This window comes from Nymphalis io, chromosome 5 (assembly GCF_905147045.1).
Source record: "Nymphalis io chromosome 5, ilAglIoxx1.1, whole genome shotgun sequence".
In the NCBI taxonomy this organism is placed as follows: domain Eukaryota; kingdom Metazoa; phylum Arthropoda; class Insecta; order Lepidoptera; family Nymphalidae; genus Nymphalis; species Nymphalis io.
In genome coordinates, this window is record NC_065892.1 from 11,769,467 (window position 1) to 11,796,408 (window position 26,942).

Here is a 26,942-nt window from a genome sequence, read left to right on the forward strand (position 1 = left end):
TAGTATGGGTCTAATAGAAACAGTAGGGAATAATAGAAATGTTTAATGAGTGAATAGCAACTAGTAGGGGGGGGGTCAATAGAGATAAATAAATAGGGTTGTCAAAAACTGTTAACTAAATAACTACTTTCATAGATTCTGCGTGAATAAATAGTAAGTCCATAATATATAGGTAATTTTTTTTTATTTAATTGGTAGGCGGACGCGCATATAGGCCACATAAAAATGAAATCACTAGATTTAAATTTCAGTAAGCATTTTCAAATCTAAGTGTTTATAATACACACAACCTAACATTTTTACATGTTGGATAAAAGTAATTTCTTGCAGCTCTAATAGTTTTTCCATTCACCCCTTAAAACGTTTCTATTGGCCCCATTCGTTGAGTGAATAGAAATTGTAAATACTTTATTTCTGGAAAACTTATGGTTTTAGTTAAAAAAAATATTGTCATAGCTTTTTCAACATGGTACCGGACATCATAAAGAATAAATTGAGGTAAAAAAATACCAGTTATTGTCAACAAATTTTTTAAACAAAGTTGAAAATCATTGCTATTCACCCCAATTTACGGTACCTATTTTTTTACTTAATAATAACATTAAGCGAGTTTTTCTTTTTTTTTTTAAGTTTAAATGTAGTTTATTTTAGCTGGCTATGTATGTTTAATTTAACTCAAAAAGGATTAGCCACACAAAATTACTATTGTTCAAACTTTGTATCTACTTCAAAACCTATTTTATCAGGAATAAATAAAGGACATATGGGTAATAAAACAACAAGAAATTAAAATAAACTATATTTCTTTTCATATTTGGAAGTGAAATGAAACAACAAAATAGTTTAATATTTTTTGATTTTATTAAAATTTATTTTTAATGTTATATTTTGATTACATTTTTTAAAATTTTAAAAGATCTACTACCGCTTCGGAAGGTGTTCTTCTGTGGAGAAGAAGCGGCGCAAGAAACTCCACAGGAATCACCTTTTTTTATTTGAGTTTCAGCCAATTATTTGTTTTGATATTGTTTATATAATATATATTTTTTATAATATACATATATTTATAGTATATATATATATATATATATATATATACACACCTGCCTAATTGGATAGTTGCGAAACTATCATTTCATTATAAATACTTAAAACTAAAACCCCTATATGTCATCGCCCGGTTTTTACGATTTATTTAATTGTAGCCTGAAAATCATTTGGAAATATAAAATTTATAGTTTGTGTAAGTACCTTTAGGTACTACCCTAACGAACCTAACCTGACATCTTTACAGGTACTCCCCTTAATACATTTATCCTAAGTGGCAAGTTTTAGAGGTTTTGAACTGACATGTTTGCTTGTATATCTGAAAAAATAGAACATAGATAACAGCGCTTAAAGCTATTATAGATTGTGTTTCACTGTTTTTATATAATTATCTTAAGCTTAATTTTGGAGACATGATACTTATTTTTTAAATAATTGTAATTTATTTTTAAATAAGGTTACAGTAAATTAATTTTAATACTATATTATATCTATACTATTTTAATATAAAGACCAAACACATATTAGGAACTTTATTTTGATTCTATTGAGGTTTTGTTTAAATATTAATATGTTGTGTTCAAACTTACGATCGTCTGCCTTCACTGACACGAACTATTCAATCCACGGTACTTATTAATCAAGCATTATACTAAAAGAAAACAACAACCACCAATATACTTCTAAATAACTACATACTTTGTATATAATCCCGCTACCAGCCAAACTTCGAAGTTTCCTCAAACACCAAACTGTTACGTACCAATTAGGGCGACACGAATATATATTTCTCGTAGACAAACATTCACTTCAATTGTGTAATTCAAATTTCGATCGAATAATATCACCTGTTAAAAAGATTAAGGAATCGCATTTTCATACCTATTTACTTTGAGATGATCATGGACCTTTCGTGACAAGTCGAGCAGAGCTTATGAGTAATACCTAACTTTAATACTATCGATACGCTTACGATAAAACTAACAACACATACACATAACGTTTGCTACACAAAGATGAGATTTGTTATTATTTACGCATAGAGATGCAAAAATAAAATAAATACCTATTTATGTTGAAGTTGTCTACTTGAAAGCAGCAGCAACGTTACGTCTATAAAAATATGTGGCATGGCCAATACATACGACAATATCCCGAGATCCATTAGACTGCGTCGATACACTGTTTCTTATTATATTAGGCTGCGTCCAATCTGACGAATGCGCTGCTCGCGCTGCTTACCTATTGCAAACTCACGCAGGGCTCGCTTAACGCTCGTATGTAGGGCGGGCTTTGCGCACGTTCTGCGCTCGCTTTGATTCTCCGTTCTATATCCCTACATTTTTAAGTTACTATTGACGATGTCAAAAGCAAAGAAAAAATTGATCACGTCGGTTATAGCAGGTTGCGCATGCGAGCAGCGCTAGCGCAGTTCACGAGCAGTAAGCGAACGAATTGCTTTACACAATGCGCGCGTGCAGCTCGCAAACCTTTCGTTAACAGGTACGCAGCCTTAAAATATTTGATAGATTGTAGAATTCAAATATATAGTCATAATTCGTAAAATACAACTCACAGGCAATGCAAGTAAACCAACACACCGTCGTCGTTTATCATCGTGGGATCGTTTTCTTTCTCCGAAGAATATCTCTATCTGCACGAATCTCTGAACTGCAAAAATTTCGAGAGGCACACGAAAAAACATACTCAAATATTTTATATAGGTTGAGGTGTAGTGTAATTGAAAATAATCATGCGTGTGTCACAATCACTTCTACTATTTAATCGTACAGTGGCTCCTACAGATTTTGCTTACGAGTGCAATCAGATTTTAGTCTAGGATAACTGGTTCAAATTTCTTGTACTTCGTAGTGTATACCGCTATCTGCCCGCATGATAACTGCAAACAATAATTAAAGGACACAAGAAAACGACGTTAGGGGAAAAGGGTTATATTATCAAGTCTAGTATAACTTCAGTCATGCTTCTAACACGTCATTGGCATAAACATATTCTACTCGGTGTCAGCAAACTATGTATTCATACCAGTTTTATAACAATTGCATTAAATTCGACGACAGGACATGTAGTTTAGACGTGTGCGCAAATCTTCAACTGTAAAAAGATCAAACAGCACGCAGAAAAGCAAACAAAAATGCTTAAAGAGTAGGTGTGTAAAATTTAAAATTAAGTTTTAAATTAAAATTTAAGTTTAAGTCTAAAATTTTCTTTTTCATGATAATAATATTTAATTACCTGTTATATAATTATTTATACGCGAACGAAGATAACTTGCACATTTGCTTAATTTATTACAATGGCTTTTTATACTATTCATACAATATTTTAAACGTAACCGTTTGTCTGTTTGCTGGTTCTCTAGATATATGATCTCGTATCTCCGGTGACTGTGAACAAATATAAAAACACGAACTAAAGGTAATTTTTACCTGTCAAATTCGAAGTCTTAAAGCCCGTGACTGCAATTTCTGGTCTCATTATCGTTCCTCTATATAGTACTATACCAGTTATTGTCTTTTTATTTCTTAAAATTTAATATCATCTCCTTCGGGAGTTAACGTAGAACGCGACAAGGCGGCAGGATGATTGAAAGAATCCGGAACTGCAAAAAGTACCGCCACGAAAAAAAAAAACAAGCATTTCTTTTTGCTTTGTTAGGTTATGATGAAAAATGAAAAATCTTGTTTTGCTAACTATTCCGCAGCATGCGCCTTAAAAAGCTCAAATTGAAAATGATTCAAATAGGCCAAAGAATGTTTGTTTACGTTATATTCTATCATACCGTTTGCACTCGTTGCTTTTGTGCATGATTAAATACCGTAACCAGCTTCCCTTTTGATCAGATTTACACGCTAAACTTTTGTCGAGACTGTCAACTGTAAAAAGACACACGAAAACAAAAACGCAAAAAAACGTTACAGTTTTATAACTTCATAATTAATAAACTATAGAAAAATATATAGACATTTTTATATTTACAATATAAGAATGTGAGATGTCTCTAAATAATGATAAAAAAAATAATGTGAAACGTTACGTAGTCAAGCGATGACCGCGCCGGCGTGTGATGTGCAGTCATTCAACTTCTTTGAAATTAAAAATAATCATAAAAATATAAATGAAAAACGAACTATGGATGCAAAAAAATAAACTGTTAGTTATTTAAATGGTAGAAAAAAATATGAATATTATATTGTTTGCATCTATAGTTCACGTATAAAGTATTTCTGTAAGAAAGGATATTTGTTATTAATCTCAAACAATTGTATGTTCAGATGTACCTTCAATAGTTATAATAAAATATCCACAGGTAAAACGTATGCGCAGAATTGGCTAATAACCTGCAAACATTTTTAAGAAAAAAAAATTATTTGCGCAGTCGCCTTTATACAGTCTGGTTGGATCACCGAACCCACGACAGACGCCACGAACTGTAATAATATAAAAAAAAAAGGCACAAGGGTAAAGGTATATGTCCTTATAGCATTCTTTTATTTTTATATATAAATTATATTCGTATTGTGTTACTCTAATATGTAAACAACGTTTATAATTATAAAAAAAAAAACACGGAAAATAAATACCGACTTATTGATTTCTCATATTCATTTTATCCAAATATATTTTTGCTATTTTGTATTCATATTGTTTTACATTTATATATACCATAAACAATTTTTTTTTTCAGGCCGTCAATAAAACTTGAAACTGCAAAAAGGAAATTAAGAAAGAAAAAAAGTTAACGTTCCTGAAAATATTTTAAAGATTGTTGTATTAATCTGTAAATAATAGTGGTTATTGTTTTCTTAATTATTTTATTTTATAGAATTTGTTGAATGTTTTAACATTTATGTAACTAATTTAGTTATACGAATGTAAAAAAAAAAACTGAAACCATTCGAACTGAGAACTATTTAGACCTCACGAACACCAACTTGCCACATTTCAACTTAAGAACTTTTCTCAATTTTCTATATAATTACTTATTGAATAGATAACTAACTTTTTTTTGAAAAATATTAATAAAACTTCCAATCCAACTCACAAACACCATCACCACTATCACTTCGAACTCTATTTTTATCTCATAAATGCCCGAGCATTCATTTTTTTTTAATTTACATGGACATCTGTAAGCTTAACAATTTGAAATGAACTTTTGTATTCATGCTTTAATTTTCACTATACACAATTTTTTCACTAAAAACTCAACTAAAATTACTAACAAACGACAAACGAACACTTAACCACAACAAACAAAATAAAACTTAATTTTGTATTCCTGTTTTGCAAAGATTAACTAACCTTTTGGATAGTTAAGGTATTATCCTACAAAAAGCATTTAAGCATAATATAATAAATTTAAGTGAATTTATTTTCAAGCGATAGCTCGTTCGCACACATTGTGATCCTACGTTTCATTCTCCCAAAGCATTTCTTCTTGTATAGAGTAACCAACTCGCTACACTGGAGCGTTAACTATTATATAACATATACAAAATATCGACAACATATGCCAGGAATCAAAAAAAAGTGTTATGGCTACAAACACTAATTTTGGAACCTTACATTTTCACTAATAAGAGACGAATCACCACAGCAATATTATGAAAAGAGTATCAGTGACATTCCACAAATTATTAAAGCTCTATTAAAAATAAAAAGCATTTAATACAATGAGGGATAAAAGATCTTCAATATATTACATAAACACCGATGAGTAGCATTAATATGAACAATAACTTAAGCACATATTGTATTCATGAAAATCTTGCATTGCCTCTAGGGAACCCAACATCGATGTATGTGCCATATATAAGAATAATAAAGTGACAAGAAATGTTTACTATCACACACCATCTAAACCTGCAAGAAATTTCGAGTTTATATGACATATTCCATCTAGCTCCATGCTCATTCACATGTTAAAGTTAGCCACAAATAATTGTTGGTGCATTTTATAAACGATCACAGAAAATTTTATAATCAAAATTAACTGTGTCTACAAACATAAAAATCATTGTAATGCAAATAAAAGCACGTCTATTTTTAAGAAGACTTGGACGATGCATGGAAGCAGCAACAGGTTACATAAGTAGTAACGCTTCGGATCAGTTAGCGTATTGCGGTTTTATATTGTTTCACAATTGTTACACGGAACCACAAACAAACCACGTGACTCAAGCTTTGTGGGTATTTTCTGAGCTTACAGACGACTAGACTATAATGCGAAGAAACAAACTGGCATAATGATAAGAAACGTGGATTCAAAAGCAATATGGTGCAGGAACAATCTTCTCCGTGTAAAAATCCATTTATTCTAGTGTGTAAATAATGTAATAATATTCATTGCAATGTAGAAAATTTGTTTTTTCTAAATTCTGATTAGTTTAGCTGAAAACAAAACATTAATGACCTAGTCGTGCTGTATTATGAAATTAAAATTCAAGAAATGTCAAAGCAAATTTTATTTTCACCAGTATTATGAGTAAAAAACTACAATACCAAAATAACAGTGTAATTGATACACAAACTGAAATAAAATTATATTTATAATTGCATCAAAAACATATTTTAAACACAACATAATTTATTATATAAAACCATTTCACATTAAGTACAGCGAGTATGTAAATTGTTATTAATTTTGTGAGGTAAATAACTATATAGAAACCATTGAAAAAGGGCGACAGAGTATTCGTTATTAATTTGTTACTTAATAAAAGTTACATACCCGTATGAACACCGATGACTGAATCATGACATGATATCCTAACAATTGTCAAAGGCGTGAAAAGCGTCAAATTTAGATATATTTGCAGAAATGCGCTACTAAGATCCAAGCCTTTTCACACTTTCATAGCAACATTTTAAAAACCACTCGCGAATGTGACTAATCCAGTCCCTCCTAATCTCATGCTCATTCAATTACAACGTTATAGGCAAGATCCAAAGACAACTGTTAATCACCACAAATAATCCCAGCAAAGCCTATAACATTAATTATTATTATTTCCACTCTCTGAAATAAATTCGATTATTTGAAAAATATATGTAGCATTGATAAGCATTGTAAGATGTGTAATACAATTACGACGTATCCACGCAGATGGATCTCAACGCAGGGAAGACGAATCACGTGACATATCGAACAAATAAAATTATATTACAAGCAGATGCTAAAAACAAACCTTACTCATGAACCAAAGGTCATCCAAGTGCTAATCAGTGCAGTCAGCTGTGAATTGTGACTATCCCTAGTGTTATCTAGACCATGCTGTACCAATTTTAGTTTTAAATAATTAAATATAAAAAAGGTCAAGCCAATATCGCACTATATTATGCATTATTTTAAAATGTAATAGGGTTTTAAGCCAAATTATATTTTATCATTCTACGTTTGTAATGTTAAAATTACTTTTTTTGTTAATGATTTGAAATTTTGTGTTAATAATGCACATTTGATTTTGTATAAAAAAATCGCTATTCTTATTGCCAATATTGTTATTTATTTGGAAATAAAAAAAAGCTAAACAAAAAAGGAAAGATAGTTGAGGAAGATAAAAAAAATATTAGTATATTATATATAATACAAATATTTAATTTATGCAAAAAATATTTTTATCATTCTCTTTCTCTTGACTCACCTTGGTCGTTTAGTCCGATTTCTTATATGGTAAATTAAATAAGGTATCCTGAAGTATTAGCGTACTCGTTATTATAAAATTTATAGTGATTCTATCCGTTAATTATTACCGTTTAGTTTCTCCGTATAATAATTATATACATATTCTACATACAGTATTGTATTATACGTTTCCTTGTTTAGGTTTACCCTCGTTGTAAATTTTAAATCTTACAAATTTCTTTTCCATAGTAGAAATTATTCTTAATATAAGAATATCTTAATTAGCTTACGAATTATATTTTTTGACCCTAAATCTTCCGTATATCTTTGTTTTGTTTCCGTTTATCTCTTAATACTTCCATGATTATATTTTTGGTGAGTGAAACTAAGGGCCACTAATTAATGCTTGACAATTTAAGTTGTTAATGATACTTCGGTCATTCTTATAATTTGATCTTGTAATCTATTCGAAAAATTCGAACTAGAATATTGGGACCTGTGTTTTCAATTATTTTCGATTTCTAATGAATGTACATTTGTTCTGATAAATTACACTTGAATGTACCGTAGACGCCAGTGTTACTATTCTCATGATTATAGCGATTTATCCTTATTTTCTTTGCTAACAGCGATTTTATTAATATTCTGCTAAGTGTAGAAATTAGTTCCGAATAATAATTTAAGCTTATGTAATTTTCCACGAACGAAATCCTACATCTACATATCTTCAGTTTTAATTTCAGTGCATTCATTTCTGGATATTTTTATACTGATTTAGTCAAATATGTTTCTAAAACTCATTATGGCATGTTCTATACCTTGTCATATTATATTGTTATTCATTTCTGTAACTTCTTTCCGTAAATTTGTAAAATATTAAATTCATTTAACACTAACCAAACATTCCACTATGGCACTAACTGCGCACTTAACGCATATCTTGCATATTTTTTCATCCTTTTCGATTTGAAGCTATTTTTTAATATAAATTTGACGAATTCGTGTGGACTATTTAGGAATATTAATACTTTCGAATTTCTGAATCAACTCTGTACATCAATTATTTCACCTTTTCGATATGATCATGTCGCTGTACACGGATTATTTCTCTCTAATTCGCTAAATTTTTCGAACAATATTCTTTTAAATTAATTACGATGAATTATAATTCATTTCTCTATTATAAAATACCACAAACTAAAACTTTCACGTATTGAAAATAACTCTTTAAAAGAACAATATCACTATTACAAATGCACACAAAACTTCTCAAACTCCACAAATAAAACTATTGAACTTTGCACGCTAACTTGGGATTGTTAATCCTAAATCTTCTAGTATCTGTAAAGCTGATAAACATTATTGATATATTCTTCTGTAGTTATTATTTTTATTCCTCTTATTCGTGTTCTAGTATTCCCGTCTTTCAGTTTTTAAATATATGTTATATACATATTATATGTTGAAATTCCTGATTGTATGTTTGAATGAAACTTAACTCAAATTATTTTAAAGGAAAAGGGCTAAAAAGAAAAAAAGATTAGTTGCAAAAATAAAAAAAAGAACCGTTTGACTGATTTTGATTTTATTTAATTTTTTTAACAATGTATATTTGTTTTTTAAATAGTTGTGAAAAATTAATTTGCAATTTATTTAATTGTATATTATTCGATTTGACAAATTACATTTTCGCATATTTTAACAATCTTAACGTACATAAATCACCGATTACGAGTTTTAATGTTTTTTATCCCGTAGATTATATAATTTTGATTTTTTTATTTAAGATACGGAGCAATGACGATATTACATCACGTAAATAATCCTAGTGTAGCTAAAGTATTTAGTTCTTGTACGCAAAAAGTTAACTGGACTGCTTGTTGCTGCTAACATTTTACACCTAAGCATTATACCTAGCAGTCCTAAATGACCTTCCAACGTGCCGATCACTTTTCGTTAAATAAGTATTTCTGACCCTACCGTTTGTTACACTATATCAGGAATAATTCAACCTAACCTAATAGGTGTTAGGTCACTGCACACGAGTGCCTTAATTCTACGATTTCTAAACAGATATATACATATATACATACATACACAAATATAAAACGGTGTGAATAGTGTATGATTCTTATAGCATTAATAACTATCTTATGTTGTTAATCATACATATCATTAGATGCTTACTAAATTCATTATTCTATCATATAATATACATATAAAACTAAGATAAAAGTAAGCTACATCTAGAATAAAATCAAATTGCTTAATGTGATGTTTATAACGAATCAATAAGTAATCTAAATACTAAAGTAATTGTACGTCATCGCCTGGTTTCATTTCAATGTTTTTCGCATCTTAGAGAATATTTGAGGCCATGAGAACCATAGTGGCCCAACTCATTTTTTTACAATTGATTTATGATTTTTTCCAGTTCAAATTGATCATTTTGATAGAACCAGAGTGGCCTAAAAATGATACAACGAATTTTCACTAGATGGCAGCATAATCATTGTTATGGTCTTTAGTCTGTGATCTAAATTTGAGGTGCCATACTAGCCTAAGTAAGATAGGCACTATGGTTTAAGCAGTCTTTAACTTCACTGTCACGAAGACATTAGTTATGCTACTTTTTGACAGTCTGTGGATGACAAACGTCATTATTTTCGCGCTCATACGTGCTTGCTTTATCGTTCAGCAAATTATTTTTAATTGTTAATAAGTGGCTATTTGACAATATGGAAAACGAGCGCAAGAATACAATGTGGATAACGAACTTCGAGGTATGTATTACAATATTCCATTGTATTGTATTGCAATAAACATGAAGTGTTATTTGTTAATAGTCTTCAAAGAGTTTTCATTGTTTACAGAAATCTTTGGGTCTGAAGCAGAAGAAGATCCAAAGACTCTGGTTCAGAATACCAGCCATCTGGACGTAATTCGACAGCATCTACTACTAATTTAATTGTGATTTTAGGTGACGAAAACCAATCCCCAAATAATGTAACTGAAATTACTCCAGTTCAATGTAAACCTAGAAAAAGAGTGAGACAACCTAGCAAATGGAAGAAGAATGTGAGAAAGGAAAAGCGTTCAAGAGGTGAGGAATATATTAATGTTAAAGGTGTTCTAGTGCCACCAAAACAAATTATTGATACTGCTCGTGAGTGTAATTGCCAACATAAGTGTCATGAAAAGATTCTATTATAATAAAATGCAGTAAACTTTATTACGGCCTAACCATAAAAAAAATTCGCCACTACGGAGCTGTGTCAGACTCTGGATGGATAAATGAAATTCTTTTTGTTGATTGGCTACACCACTTCATTTCATATGCAAAGCCTTCAAAAGAAGATCCTGTGTTGCTCATATTGGATAACAATGAAAGCCACATAAGTCTTGATGCTTATTCACTATGCAGAGAACATGGAATCATTATGCTGACTTTGCCACCGCACACCTCACATAAACTTCAACCTTTGGACTTGACATATTTTGGCCCTATCAAGACAGCATACAATCAAGAATGTGAGAATCACATGGCGGATCGATTTGGACAGCCCATCACACAATACGACATAGTAGAATTGATTAAGAATGCTTTTAATCGATGCAGTAACCTTCAAAAAGCAGCAAGTGGATTCAGATCTGCAAGAATATATCCCTTGCGCCCCATTGAGTTCGATCCAATCGATCCAAATATATGCATCCATTTAAATTATTTTTTAAATATTCTAATAATGAAGATGTTTTATTTGAAAATGTAGATTTAAAGAAAAGGGGCTCTACAGATTTGACTGGTATTAAGCTGGATCCTTTATACCCTGATGGAAAACCCGTAAGTTGTGAGAAAAAAAGGACTTATTAGATCTTTTGCCTTTTATACCTCCAGTGCATCACAGCTTTTATACCAGTATCAAAGATAATGTGTCGGCAAGAAATGTCATAGATGTTGAGGATGACATTGATAGTGACTAAGAATACCTTTATTATTATTGCTGTTGATGTTGCTTTTTTTAGTAAGTGTTTTTTTCTAACCTTTTGCCAAAAACCTACTGCCAAAGTGGCCTATCTGTGTATAAAATGTAGAAAAATAGCAAAAAAGCTATTTTCTCACTATTAAAATCATAAATTGGAACTTTAATAGGTCAAATAAAACATAAAAGTAATAAAAAGTATGTATTCTTAAGAGTGCTAGTTGATTAAAAAAATACTGTTTCTATTTTCTATGGTACTCAAAAAGCTTGTCCATTGAACTAGGCCACTATGGTTCTCATGGCCTCATTTGGTGATAACTAACCTTAAACTCGTATGTAATAATTCATGTACGATTATAGTATTCTAAAAATAATATATATTGAATTAAGACCTAAAGATATAATCTTCAGTTACAATAACAATATTAAATATTATATATATATATAATGTAAATACAAGCTTATTTTGTAATTTATAAATGTAATTGAATATGATGTATCCGAAACTTACAAAAGTAACTATTTCAGCCAGTAATCGCTAACTCAAGTTAGGAGTATAATGATCGCAACTAAGAGCTTTAGCTATCTCGTGGCTACCGTGATACATAGCGAACAAGCCTGCCTGTAGCTCCAACTAAACATCTGAAAATCAATCGACGACAACCATTACTGTAATCAATCCTTACAACTAATGTGTCAAATGCTAATATGCATGTGTTATGACCGTCAAACTGATCTAAACGGACTTTTAGTTACAATCATTCTAAGTAAAGAACGTCTATTATTTGTAGTTTTCAATTCCCGATTTAACATAGATTACATTTTTGTAATAATTATTCAACAATAATAAATTTTACAATTGAAATAAAATTTTAAATATGTATTTTCATTTAATGTATCGGAGAACGTAGCTTAAAGACGTTTATAGTTTTATTAATAATAATGTGAATATCTAATGAGTATTTTTTTTTAAAATGTCATCTATAAGATAAAATTTATCAATACCTGCGTACCAACTAGAAAGATCCCTAAACGGGGACGTTTCTACACCGAAGACCGGACGTATTCCTTAGCGTTACCGACGCGAGCCATTTAAATACTTTTTTGATCTGCTAAAGTACTGGCCTAATGTAAGGACGTAATCGACCTGCCATGTTGTTCGATGAGTTAAACCGAGTCTGCAGAAGAAGCGTTGGTAATGGTTAATAAATATAAAAATAATCCTGAAATATAATAAAATCAAAATACATTAGTTTAAAACTTATAAAATTGTGATCACGAAGAAGTAAGTTTTAATATGCATTAATTTTAGATCTCATAGTATATTTTTTGTTGCGATTCCACTTTCGTATTGTGCTACATATTTTTTATGTACATGTCAATTTGACATGATAGCAAATTTCATTAATGTTTTGATCTATATAAGTATTTGTTTAATTATCGAAAGAATGTTATTATTGTTTTATTTAATAACGTTTTTTATTTTGATTCGGTTATTTTCGTCAATTTTTAATTGCCCTACACTTGTGTAAAAATCAATTTAATTCATCAAGGAATTCCTACCAAATTAACCTCTAATGCGTGTTGTATTACGTCCCTATAATTTAAGTAAAAATACCTTCATTTGAGAAGAGTTATTACTTTTATTGTTTAAAAATACAATCCTTACGAATGTAATTATTTCCTATAAATAAATCCTATTTATGGTAAATGTTTAATGACATGTTTTATAAATAAATATTTGCTTAACTTACACCTATACAATCTTAATTTATAACTTAAAAAAATAGATACGTCATAATGTAAAAATTACCCCCTGATTTACTTTTTATTATGTGTATAATTTATTTGCAAATACCAAGTTTTACACTGTTTTTGCTTAATGATTTTGACCATTGCATATATGTTTTTTAATTATTTTTCATGGTTTTTAAATAATACTACATTAATCACCTATTCTGGTACTACGGTTTTACTTAAATTAGTTTGGGGATGATTAATATAGCAATGTCAATTTCTTTTAAAAAAATTAGATCAGAAAGATAGCTCGTGTTCATTAACTTTAAAAGTAAGGCTGTTAATGATTAAGCACAATATGTCATATTACTAAGATATGTGATCATAATTAGTCACATGATATTTGAAAATTTAAATTGACTAGAAATGTGTATAATTAGGTCTTGGGCCCCGATCGGTTTAGTTAAAAAAATATTCATCCTAAATTAAACATATTAAATATGTGATCTTATTGACTTGTGGTTATTATTTTATTTAAAAAGAATAATTGAACTAATGTTGTCATAACTCTTTGCGAGACCAATAAACTAAAAACTACTAGCACTAATTTCTAAACTATATAATATCAACGTCTCTATATATATATATATATATATATAAATGTCTTAATGTCGATCGGTTTTTTTCAATTCAGACTAAATATATACAAAATAAAAATTACAATGATATTGAGTTTTCCTAATAATTAAAAACAATATATTAATATGGTTGATTTGTCATACAGATATATACTGTATATATAGAAATAATTCTTTCCATTGTGTTATTGTATTTAACCATAATTACGCTTAATTATAATTAATATTTTACAAAGGCAACGCGAACCAATGAAATAATCTCTCTTTTGTATCGCACTAAAGAAATCTTGTCTCATGAAGGTTATTTCATATAAATAAATTGTAAGAAGTCATCCGCTTTTAATAGGCGTAATCATAACGTCATAAACAGCTTGCATACGATTGTGATATAGTTAAACATAATGTACTAAAACGTTCGTGGCAGCGTTTAATTTTATACGTCAAATAATATAAGTTTAAACTTAACTATCCATATTGATTACATATGATTTATTTATAAGCGATTATGTGTCTTATTATAATTATAATATTAAAAGTTTAAATAAAGTTTCGCAAATATTATAGTTTTTATTTCTTTTAAATCCATTACCTTCGATTAGCATTACAGTTAAATATATTTTACAATATCAGATAGTGTGACTACTATGTCCTTATCCTATATGAAACGGTCACTGCATTGATATTTTTTATTATTTCATTGAATATGAGACGTCCTTATCCTGTAATGTCAATTGCATTAAGATTTGTAATTTACTATATAATATCATTATAAACATATTTATTTTTATAGTATCTTATAGTGTGACTACTACGTCCTTATCCTATATGAAACGGTCACTGCATTGATATTTTTTATTATTTCATTGAATATGAGACGTCCTTATCCTGTAATGTCAATTGCATTAAGATTTGTAATTTACTATATAATATCATTATAAACATATTTATTTTTATAGTATCTTATAGTGTGACTTCTACGTCCTTATCCTATATGAAACGGTCACTGCATTGATATTTTTTATTATTTCATTGAATATGAGACGTCCTTATCCTGTAATGTCAATTGCATTAAGATTTGTAATTTACTATATAATATCATTATAAACATATTTATTTTTATAGTATCTTATAGTGTGACTACTACGTCCTTATCCTATATGAAACGGTCACTGCATTGATATTTTTTATTATTTCATTGAATATGAGACGTCCTTATCCTGTAATGTCAATTGCATTAAGATTTGTAATTTACTATATAATATCATTATAAACATATTTATTTTTATAGTATCTTATAGTGTGACTACTACGTCCTTATCCTATATGAAACGGTCACTGCATTGATATTTTTTATTATTTCATTGAATATGAGACGTCCTTATCCTGTAATGTCAATTGCATTAAGATTTGTAATTTACTATATAATATCATTATAAACATATTTATTTTTATAGTATCTTATAGTGTGACTTCTACGTCCTTATCCTATATGAAACGGTCACTGCATTGATATTTTTTATTATTTCATTGAATATGAGACGTCCTTATCCTGTAATGTCAATTGCATTAAGATTTGTAATTTACTATATAATATCATTATAAACATATTTATTTTTATAGTATCTTATAGTGTGACTACTACGTCCTTATCCTATATGAAACGGTCACTGCATTGATATTTTTTATTATTTCATTGAATATGAGACGTCCTTATCCTGTAATGTCAATTGCATTAAGATTTGTAATTTACTATATAATATCATTATAAACATATTTATTTTTATAGTATCTTATAGTGTGACTTCTACGTCCTTATCCTATATGAAACGGTCACTGCATTGATATTTTTTATTATTTCATTGAATATGAGACGTCCTTATCCTGTAATGTCAATTGCATTAAGATTTGTAATTTACTATATAATATCATTATAAACATATTTATTTTTATAGTATCTTATAGTGTGACTACTACGTCCTTATCCTATATGAAACGGTCACTGCATTGATATTTTTTATTATTTCATTGAATATGAGACGTCCTTATCCTGTAATGTCAATTGCATTAAGATTTGTAATTTACTATATAATATTATTATAAACATATTTATTTTTATAATATTCTATAGTGTGACTTCTACGTCCTTATCCTATATGAAACGGTCACTGCATTGATATTTTTTATTATTTCATTGAATATGAGACGTCCTTATCCTGTAATGTCAATTGCATTAAGATTTGTAATTTACTATATAATATCATTATAAACATATTTATTTTTATAGTATCTTATAGTGTGACTTCTACGTCCTTATCCTATATGAAACGGTCACTGCATTGATATTTTTTATTATTTCATTGAATATGAGACGTCCTTATCCTGTAATGTCAATTGCATTAAGATTTGTAATTTACTATATAATATCATTATAAACATATTTATTTTTATAGTATCTTATAGTGTGACTTCTACGTCCTTATCCTATATGAAACGGTCACTGCATTGATATTTTTTATTATTTCATTGAATATGAGACGTCCTTATCCTGTAATGTCAATTGCATTAAGATTTGTAATTTACTATATAATATCATTATAAACATATTTATTTTTATAGTATCTTATAGTGTGACTACTACGTCCTTATCCTATATGAAACGGTCACTGCATTGATATTTTTTATTATTTCATTGAATATGAGACGTCCTTATCCTGTAATGTCAATTGCATTTAGATTTGTAATTTACTATATAATATTATTATAAACATATTTATTTTTATAATATTCTATAGTGTGACTTCTACGTCCTTATCCTATATGAAACGGTCACTGCATTGATATTTTTTATTATTTCATTGAATATGAGACGTCCTTATCCTGTAATGTCAATTGCATTAAGATTTGTAATTTACTATATAATATCATTATAAACATATTTATTTTTATAGTATCTTATAGTGTGACTTCTACGTCCTTATCCTATATGAAACGGTCACTGCATTGATATTTTTTATTATTTCATTGAATATGAGACGTCCTTATCCTGTAATGTCAATTGCATTAAGATTTGTAATTTACTATATAATATCATTATAAACATATTTATTTTTATAGTATCTTATAGTGTGACTTCTACGTCCTTATCCTATATGAAACGGTCACTGCATTGATATTTTTTATTATTTCATTGAATATGAGACGTCCTTATCCTGTAATGTCAATTGCATTAAGATTTGTAATTTACTATATAATATCATTATAAACATATTTATTTTTATAGTATCTTATAGTGTGACTACTACGTCCTTATCCTATATGAAACGGTCACTGCATTGATATTTTTTATTATTTCATTGAATATGAGACGTCCTTATCCTGTAATGTCAATTGCATTAAGATTTGTAATTTACTATATAATATCATTATAAACATATTTATTTTTATAGTATCTTATAGTGTGACTTCTACGTCCTTATCCTATATGAAACGGTCACTGCATTGATATTTTTTATTATTTCATTGAATATGAGACGTCCTTATCCTGTAATGTCAATTGCATTAAGATTTGTAATTTACTATATAATATCATTATAAACATATTTATTTTTATAGTATCTTATAGTGTGACTTCTACGTCCTTATCCTATATGAAACGGTCACTGCATTGATATTTTTTATTATTTCATTGAATATGAGACGTCCTTATCCTGTAATGTCAATTGCATTAAGATTTGTAATTTACTATATAATATCATTATAAACATATTTATTTTTATAGTATCTTATAGTGTGACTTCTACGTCCTTATCCTATATGAAACGGTCACTGCATTGATATTTTTTATTATTTTATTGAATATGAGACGTCCTTATCCTGTAATGTCAATTGCATTTAGATTTGTAATTTACTATATAATATTATTATAAACATTTATTTTTATAATATTCTATAGTGTGACTTCTACGTCCTTATACTATATGAAACGGTCACTGCATTGATATTTTTTATTATTTCATTGAATATGAGACGTCCTTATCCTGTAATGTCAATTGCATTAAGATTTGTAATTTACTATATAATATCATTATAAACATATTTATTTTTATAGTATCTTATAGTGTGACTACTACGTCCTTATCCTATATGAAACGGTCACTGCATTGATATTTTTTATTATTTCATTGAATATGAGACGTCCTTATCCTGTAATGTCAATTGCATTTAGATTTGTAATTTACTATATAATATTATTATAAACATATTTATTTTTATAATATTCTATAGTGTGACTTCTACGTCCTTATACTATATGAAACGGTCAATGCATTGATATTTTTTATTATTTCATTGAATATGAGACGTCCTTATCCTGTAATGTCAATTGCATTAAGATTTGTAATTTACTATATAATATCATTATAAACATATTTATTTTTATAGTATCTTATAGTGTGACTTCTACGTCCTTATCCTATATGAAACGGTCACTGCATTGATATTTTTTATTATTTCATTGAATATGAGACGTCCTTATCCTGTAATGTCAATTGCATTTAGATTTGTAATTTACTATATAATATTATTATAAACATATTTATTTTTATAATATTCTATAGTGTGACTTCTACGTCCTTATACTATATGAAACGGTCAATGCATTGATATTTTTTATTATTTCATTGAATATGAGACGTCCTTATCCTGTAATGTCAATTGCATTAAGATTTGTAATTTACTATATAATATCATTATAAACATATTTATTTTTATAGTATCTTATAGTGTGACTTCTACGTCCTTATCCTATATGAAACGGTCACTGCATTGATATTTTTTATTATTTCATTGAATATGAGACGTCCTTATCCTGTAATGTCAATTGCATTAAGATTTGTAATTTACTATATAATATCATTATAAACATATTTATTTTTATAGTATCTTATAGTGTGACTACTACGTCCTTATCCTATATGAAACGGTCACTGCATTGATATTTTTTATTATTTTATTGAATATGAGACGTCCTTATCCTGTAATGTCAATTGCATTTAGATTTGTAATTTACTATATAATATTATTATAAACATATTTATTTTTATAATATTCTATAGTGTGACTTCTACGTCCTTATACTATATGAAACGGTCAATGCATTGATATTTTTTATTATTTCATTGAATATGAGACGTCCTTATCCTGTAATGTCAATTGCATTAAGATTTGTAATTTACTATATAATATCATTATAAACATATTTATTTTTATAGTATCTTATAGTGTGACTACTACGTCCTTATCCTATATGAAACGGTCACTGCATTGATATTTTTTATTATTTCATTGAATATGAGACGTCCTTATCCTGTAATGTCAATTGCATTAAGATTTGTAATTTACTATATAATATCATTATAAACATATTTATTTTTATAGTATCTTATAGTGTGACTTCTACGTCCTTATCCTATATGAAACGGTCACTGCATTGATATTTTTTATTATTTTATTGAATATGAGACGTCCTTATCCTGTAATGTCAATTGCATTTAGATTTGTAATTTACTATATAATATTATTATAAACATTTATTTTTATAATATTCTATAGTGTGACTTCTACGTCCTTATACTATATGAAACGGTCAATGCATTGATATTTTTTATTATTTCATTGAATATGAGACGTCCTTATCCTGTAATGTCAATTGCATTAAGATTTGTAATTTACTATATAATATCATTATAAACATATTTATTTTTATAGTATCTTATAGTGTGACTTCTACGTCCTTATCCTATATGAAACGGTCACTGCATTGATATTTTTTATTATTTCATTGAATATGAGACGTCCTTATCCTGTAATGTCAATTGCATTTAGATTTGTAATTTACTATATAATATCATTATAAACATATTTATTTTTATAGTATCTTATAGTGTGACTTCTACGTCCTTATCCTATATGAAACGGTCACTGCATTGATATTTTTTATTATTTCATTGAATATGAGACGTCCTTATCCTGTAATGTCAATTGCATTAAGATTTGTAATTTACTATATAATATCATTATAAACATATTTATTTTTATAGTATCTTATAGTGTGACTTCTACGTCCTTATCCTATATGAAACGGTCACTGCATTGATATTTTTTATTATTTCATTGAATATGAGACGTCCTTATCCTGTAATGTCAATTGCATTAAGATTTGTAATTTACTATATAATATCATTATAAACATATTTATTTTTATAGTATCTTATAGTGTGACTACTACGTCCTTATCCTATATGAAACGGTCACTGCATTGATATTTTTTATTATTTCATTGAATATGAGACGTCCTTATCCTGTAATGTCAATTGCATTTAGATTTGTAATTTACTATATAATATTATTATAAACATATTTATTTTTATAATATTCTATAGTGTGACTTCTACGTCCTTATCCTATATGAAACGGTCACTGCATTGATATTTTTTATTATTTCATTGAATATGAGACGTCCTTATCCTGTAATGTCAATTGCATTAAGATTTGTAATTTACTATATAATATCATTATAAACATATTTATTTTTATAGTATCTTATAGTGTGACTTCTACGTCCTTATCCTATATGAAACGGTCACTGCATTGATATTTTTTATTATTTCATTGAATATGAGACGTCCTTATCCTGTAATGTCAATTGCATTAAGATTTGTAATTTACTATATAATATCATTATAAACATATTTATTTTTATAGTATCTTATAGTGTGACTTCTACGTCCTTATCCTATATGAAACGGTCACTGCATTGATATTTTTTATTATTTCATTGAATATGAGACGTCCTTATCCTGTAATGTCAATTGCATTAAGATTTGTAATTTACTATATAATATCATTATAAACATATTTATTTTTATAGTATCTTATAGTGTGACTACTACGTCCTTATCCTATATGAAACGGTCACTGCATTGATATTTTTTATTATTTCATTGAATATGAGACGTCCTTATCCTGTAATGTCAATTGCATTTAGATTTGTAATTTACTATATAATATTATTATAAACATATTTATTTTTATAATATTCTATAGTGTGACTTCTACGTCCTTATCCTATATGAAACGGTCACTGCATTGATATTTTTTATTATTTCATTGAATATGAGACGTCCTTATCCTGTAATGTCAATTGCATTAAGATTTGTAATTTACTATATAATATCATTATAAACATATTTATTTTTATAGTATCTTATAGTGTGACTTCTACGTCCTTATCCTATATGAAACGGTCACTGCATTGATATTTTTTATTATTTCATTGAATATGAGACGTCCTTATCCTGTAATGTCAATTGCATTAAGATTTGTAATTTACTATATAATATCATTATAAACATATTTATTTTTATAGTATCTTATAGTGTGACTTCTACGTCCTTATCCTATATGAAACGGTCACTGCATTGATATTTTTTATTATTTCATTGAATATGAGACGTCCTTATCCTGTAATGTCAATTGCATTAAGATTTGTAATTTACTATATAATATCATTATAAACATATTTATTTTTATAGTATCTTATAGTGTGACTACTACGTCCTTATCCTATATGAAACGGTCACTGCATTGATATTTTTTATTATTTCATTGAATATGAGACGTCCTTATCCTGTAATGTCAATTGCATTAAGATTTGTAATTTACTATATAATATCATTATAAACATATTTATTTTTATAGTATCTTATAGTGTGACTTCTACGTCCTTATCCTATATGAAACGGTCACTGCATTGATATTTTTTATTATTTCATTGAATATGAGACGTCCTTATCCTGTAATGTCAATTGCATTTAGATTTGTAATTTACTATATAATATTATTATAAACATTTATTTTTATAATATTCTATAGTGTGACTTCTACGTCCTTATACTATATGAAACGGTCACTGCATTGATATTTTTTATTATTTCATTGAATATGAGACGTCCTTATCCTGTAATGTCAATTGCATTAAGATTTGTAATTTACTATATAATATCATTATAAACATATTTATTTTTATAGTATCTTATAGTGTGACTACTACGTCCTTATCCTATATGAAACGGTCACTGCATTGATATTTTTTATTATTTCATTGAATATGAGACGTCCTTATCCTGTAATGTCAATTGCATTTAGATTTGTAATTTACTATATAATATTATTATAAACATATTTATTTTTATAATATTCTATAGTGTGACTTCTACGTCCTTATACTATATGAAACGGTCAATGCATTGATATTTTTTATTATTTCATTGAATATGAGACGTCCTTATCCTGTAATGTCAATTGCATTAAGATTTGTAATTTACTATATAATATCATTATAAACATATTTATTTTTATAGTATCTTATAGTGTGACTTCTACGTCCTTATCCTATATGAAACGGTCACTGCATTGATATTTTTTATTATTTCATTGAATATGAGACGTCCTTATCCTGTAATGTCAATTGCATTTAGATTTGTAATTTACTATATAATATTATTATAAACATATTTATTTTTATAATATTCTATAGTGTGACTTCTACGTCCTTATACTATATGAAACGGTCAATGCATTGATATTTTTTATTATTTCATTGAATATGAGACGTCCTTATCCTGTAATGTCAATTGCATTAAGATTTGTAATTTACTATATAATATCATTATAAACATATTTATTTTTATAGTATCTTATAGTGTGACTTCTACGTCCTTATCCTATATGAAACGGTCACTGCATTGATATTTTTTATTATTTTATTGAATATGAGACGTCCTTATCCTGTAATGTCAATTGCATTTAGATTTGTAATTTACTATATAATATTATTATAAACATTTATTTTTATAATATTCTATAGTGTGACTTCTACGTCCTTATACTATATGAAACGGTCAATGCATTGATATTTTTTATTATTTCATTGAATATGAGACGTCCTTATCCTGTAATGTCAATTGCATTAAGATTTGTAATTTACTATATAATATCATTATAAACATATTTATTTTTATAGTATCTTATAGTGTGACTTCTACGTCCTTATCCTATATGAAACGGTCACTGCATTGATATTTTTTATTATTTCATTGAATATGAGACGTCCTTATCCTGTAATGTCAATTGCATTTAGATTTGTAATTTACTATATAATATCATTATAAACATATTTATTTTTATAGTATCTTATAGTGTGACTTCTACGTCCTTATCCTATATGAAACGGTCACTGCATTGATATTTTTTATTATTTCATTGAATATGAGACGTCCTTATCCTGTAATGTCAATTGCATTAAGATTTGTAATTTACTATATAATATCATTATAAACATATTTATTTTTATAGTATCTTATAGTGTGACTTCTACGTCCTTATCCTATATGAAACGGTCACTGCATTGATATTTTTTATTATTTCATTGAATATGAGACGTCCTTATCCTGTAATGTCAATTGCATTAAGATTTGTAATTTACTATATAATATCATTATAAACATATTTATTTTTATAGTATCTTATAGTGTGACTTCTACGTCCTTATCCTATATGAAACGGTCACTGCATTGATATTTTTTATTATTTCATTGAATATGAGACGTCCTTATCCTGTAATGTCAATTGCATTAAGATTTGTAATTTACTATATAATATTATTATAAACATATTTATTTTTATAATATTCTATAGTGTGACTTCTACGTCCTTATACTATATGAAACGGTCAATGCATTGATATTTTTTATTATTTCATTGAATATGAGACGTCCTTATCCTGTAATGTCAATTGCATTAAGATTTGTAATTTACTATATAATATCATTATAAACATATTTATTTTTATAGTATCTTATAGTGTGACTTCTACGTCCTTATCCTATATGAAACGGTCACTGCATTGATATTTTTTATTATTTCATTGAATATGAGACGTCCTTATCCTGTAATGTCAATTGCATTAAGATTTGTAATTTACTATATAATATCATTATAAACATATTTATTTTTATAGTATCTTATAGTGTGACTTCTACGTCCTTATCCTATATGAAACGGTCACTGCATTGATATTTTTTATTATTTTATTGAATATGAGACGTCCTTATCCTGTAATGTCAATTGCATTTAGATTTGTAATTTACTATATAATATTATTATAAACATATTTATTTTTATAATATTCTATAGTGTGACTTCTACGTCCTTATACTATATGAAACGGTCAATGCATTGATATTTTTTATTATTTCATTGAATATGAGACGTCCTTATCCTGTAATGTCAATTGCATTAAGATTTGTAATTTACTATATAATATCATTATAAACATATTTATTTTTATAGTATCTTATAGTGTGACTACTACGTCCTTATCCTATATGAAACGGTCACTGCATTGATATTTTTTATTATTTCATTGAATATGAGACGTCCTTATCCTGTAATGTCAATTGCATTAAGATTTGTAATTTACTATATAATATCATTATAAACATATTTATTTTTATAGTATCTTATAGTGCGACTTCTACGTCCTTATCCTATATGAAACGGTCACTGCATTGATATTTTTTATTATTTTATTGAATATGAGACGTCCTTATCCTGTAATGTCAATTGCATTTAGATTTGTAATTTACTATATAATATTATTATAAACATTTATTTTTATAATATTCTATAGTGTGACTTCTACGTCCTTATACTATATGAAACGGTCAATGCATTGATATTTTTTATTATTTCATTGAATATGAGACGTCCTTATCCTGTAATGTCAATTGCATTAAGATTTGTAATTTACTATATAATATCATTATAAACATATTTATTTTTATAGTATCTTATAGTGTGACTTCTACGTCCTTATCCTATATGAAACGGTCACTGCATTGATATTTTTTATTATTTCATTGAATATGAGACGTCCTTATCCTGTAATGTCAATTGCATTTAGATTTGTAATTTACTATATAATATCATTATAAACATATTTATTTTTATAGTATCTTATAGTGTGACTTCTACGTCCTTATCCTATATGAAACGGTCACTGCATTGATATTTTTTATTATTTCATTGAATATGAGACGTCCTTATCCTGTAATGTCAATTGCATTAAGATTTGTAATTTACTATATAATATCATTATAAACATATTTATTTTTATAGTATCTTATAGTGTGACTTCTACGTCCTTATCCTATATGAAACGGTCACTGCATTGATATTTTTTATTATTTCATTGAATATGAGACGTCCTTATCCTGTAATGTCAATTGCATTAAGATTTGTAATTTACTATATAATATCATTATAAACATATTTATTTTTATAGTATCTTATAGTGTGACTTCTACGTCCTTATCCTATATGAAACGGTCACTGCATTGATATTTTTTATTATTTCATTGAATATGAGACGTCCTTATCCTGTAATGTCAATTGCATTAAGATTTGTAATTTACTATATAATATCATTATAAACATATTTATTTTTATAGTATCTTATAGTGTGACTACTACGTCCTTATCCTATATGAAACGGTCACTGCATTGATATTTTTTATTATTTCATTGAATATGAGACGTCCTTATCCTGTAATGTCAATTGCATTAAGATTTGTAATTTACTATATAATATCATTATAAACATATTTATTTTTATAGTATCTTATAGTGTGACTTCTACGTCCTTATCCTATATGAAACGGTCACTGCATTGATATTTTTTATTATTTCATTGAATATGAGACGTCCTTATCCTGTAATGTCAATTGCATTAAGATTTGTAATTTACTATATAATATCATTATAAACATATTTATTTTTATAGTATCTTATAGTGTGACTTCTACGTCCTTATCCTATATGAAACGGTCACTGCATTGATATTTTTTATTATTTCATTGAATATGAGACGTCCTTATCCTGTAATGTCAATTGCATTAAGATTTGTAATTTACTATATAATATCATTATAAACATATTTATTTTTATAGTATCTTATAGTGTGACTACTACGTCCTTATCCTATATGAAACGGTCACTGCATTGATATTTTTTATTATTTCATTGAATATGAGACGTCCTTATCCTGTAATGTCAATTGCATTAAGATTTGTAATTTACTATATAATATCATTATAAACATATTTATTTTTATAGTATCTTATAGTGTGACTTCTACGTCCTTATCCTATATGAAACGGTCACTGCATTGATATTTTTTATTATTTCATTGAATATGAGACGTCCTTATCCTGTAATGTCAATTGCATTAAGATTTGTAATTTACTATATAATATCATTATAAACATATTTATTTTTATAGTATCTTATAGTGTGACTACTACGTCCTTATCCTATATGAAACGGTCACTGCATTGATATTTTTTATTATTTCATTGAATATGAGACGTCCTTATCCTGTAATGTCAATTGCATTAAGATTTGTAATTTACTATATAATATCATTATAAACATATTTATTTTTATAGTATCTTATAGTGTGACTTCTACGTCCTTATCCTATATGAAACGGTCACTGCATTGATATTTTTTATTATTTCATTGAATATGAGACGTCCTTATCCTGTAATGTCAATTGCATTTAAACTTGTAATATAACATCTATTAGCATTGTAATTAAATATTTTTTACAATATCCGATAGTGTGACTACTACGTCCTTATACTATATGAAACGGTCATTGCATTGAGATTTGTAATTCTTTTCATTTATTTATTTGTTTTCATTTAATGAAATGTCCATTTGCTGAGCACTTTGCAATGATCTTCTGAACTTAAAATCATTAATTCATTT

At 27.4% G+C, this 26,942-nt stretch overlaps 1 long non-coding RNA gene across 5 annotated transcripts in view; it reads right to left on the minus strand.

Annotated features, from left to right (window-relative positions):
- Positions 1–839: 839 nt before the first annotated feature.
- The window catches only part of LOC126768759 (uncharacterized), a 28,142-nt gene continuing 2,039 nt past the window's right edge, over positions 840–26,942 (minus strand). The window contains exons 2-5 of one of the 5 annotated variants that reach the window (XR_007669259.1): positions 12,682–12,854; positions 12,188–12,318; positions 6,803–9,219; positions 840–6,462 (exon numbers count right to left, since the gene is read on the minus strand). This is a non-coding gene — a long non-coding RNA (uncharacterized LOC126768759). Of the gene's footprint in view, positions 9,220–12,187; positions 12,319–12,681; positions 12,900–26,942 lie in introns of all 5 variants that reach the window. The other 4 variants (XR_007669258.1, XR_007669257.1, XR_007669260.1 and 1 more) reach the window with 4 other exon arrangements.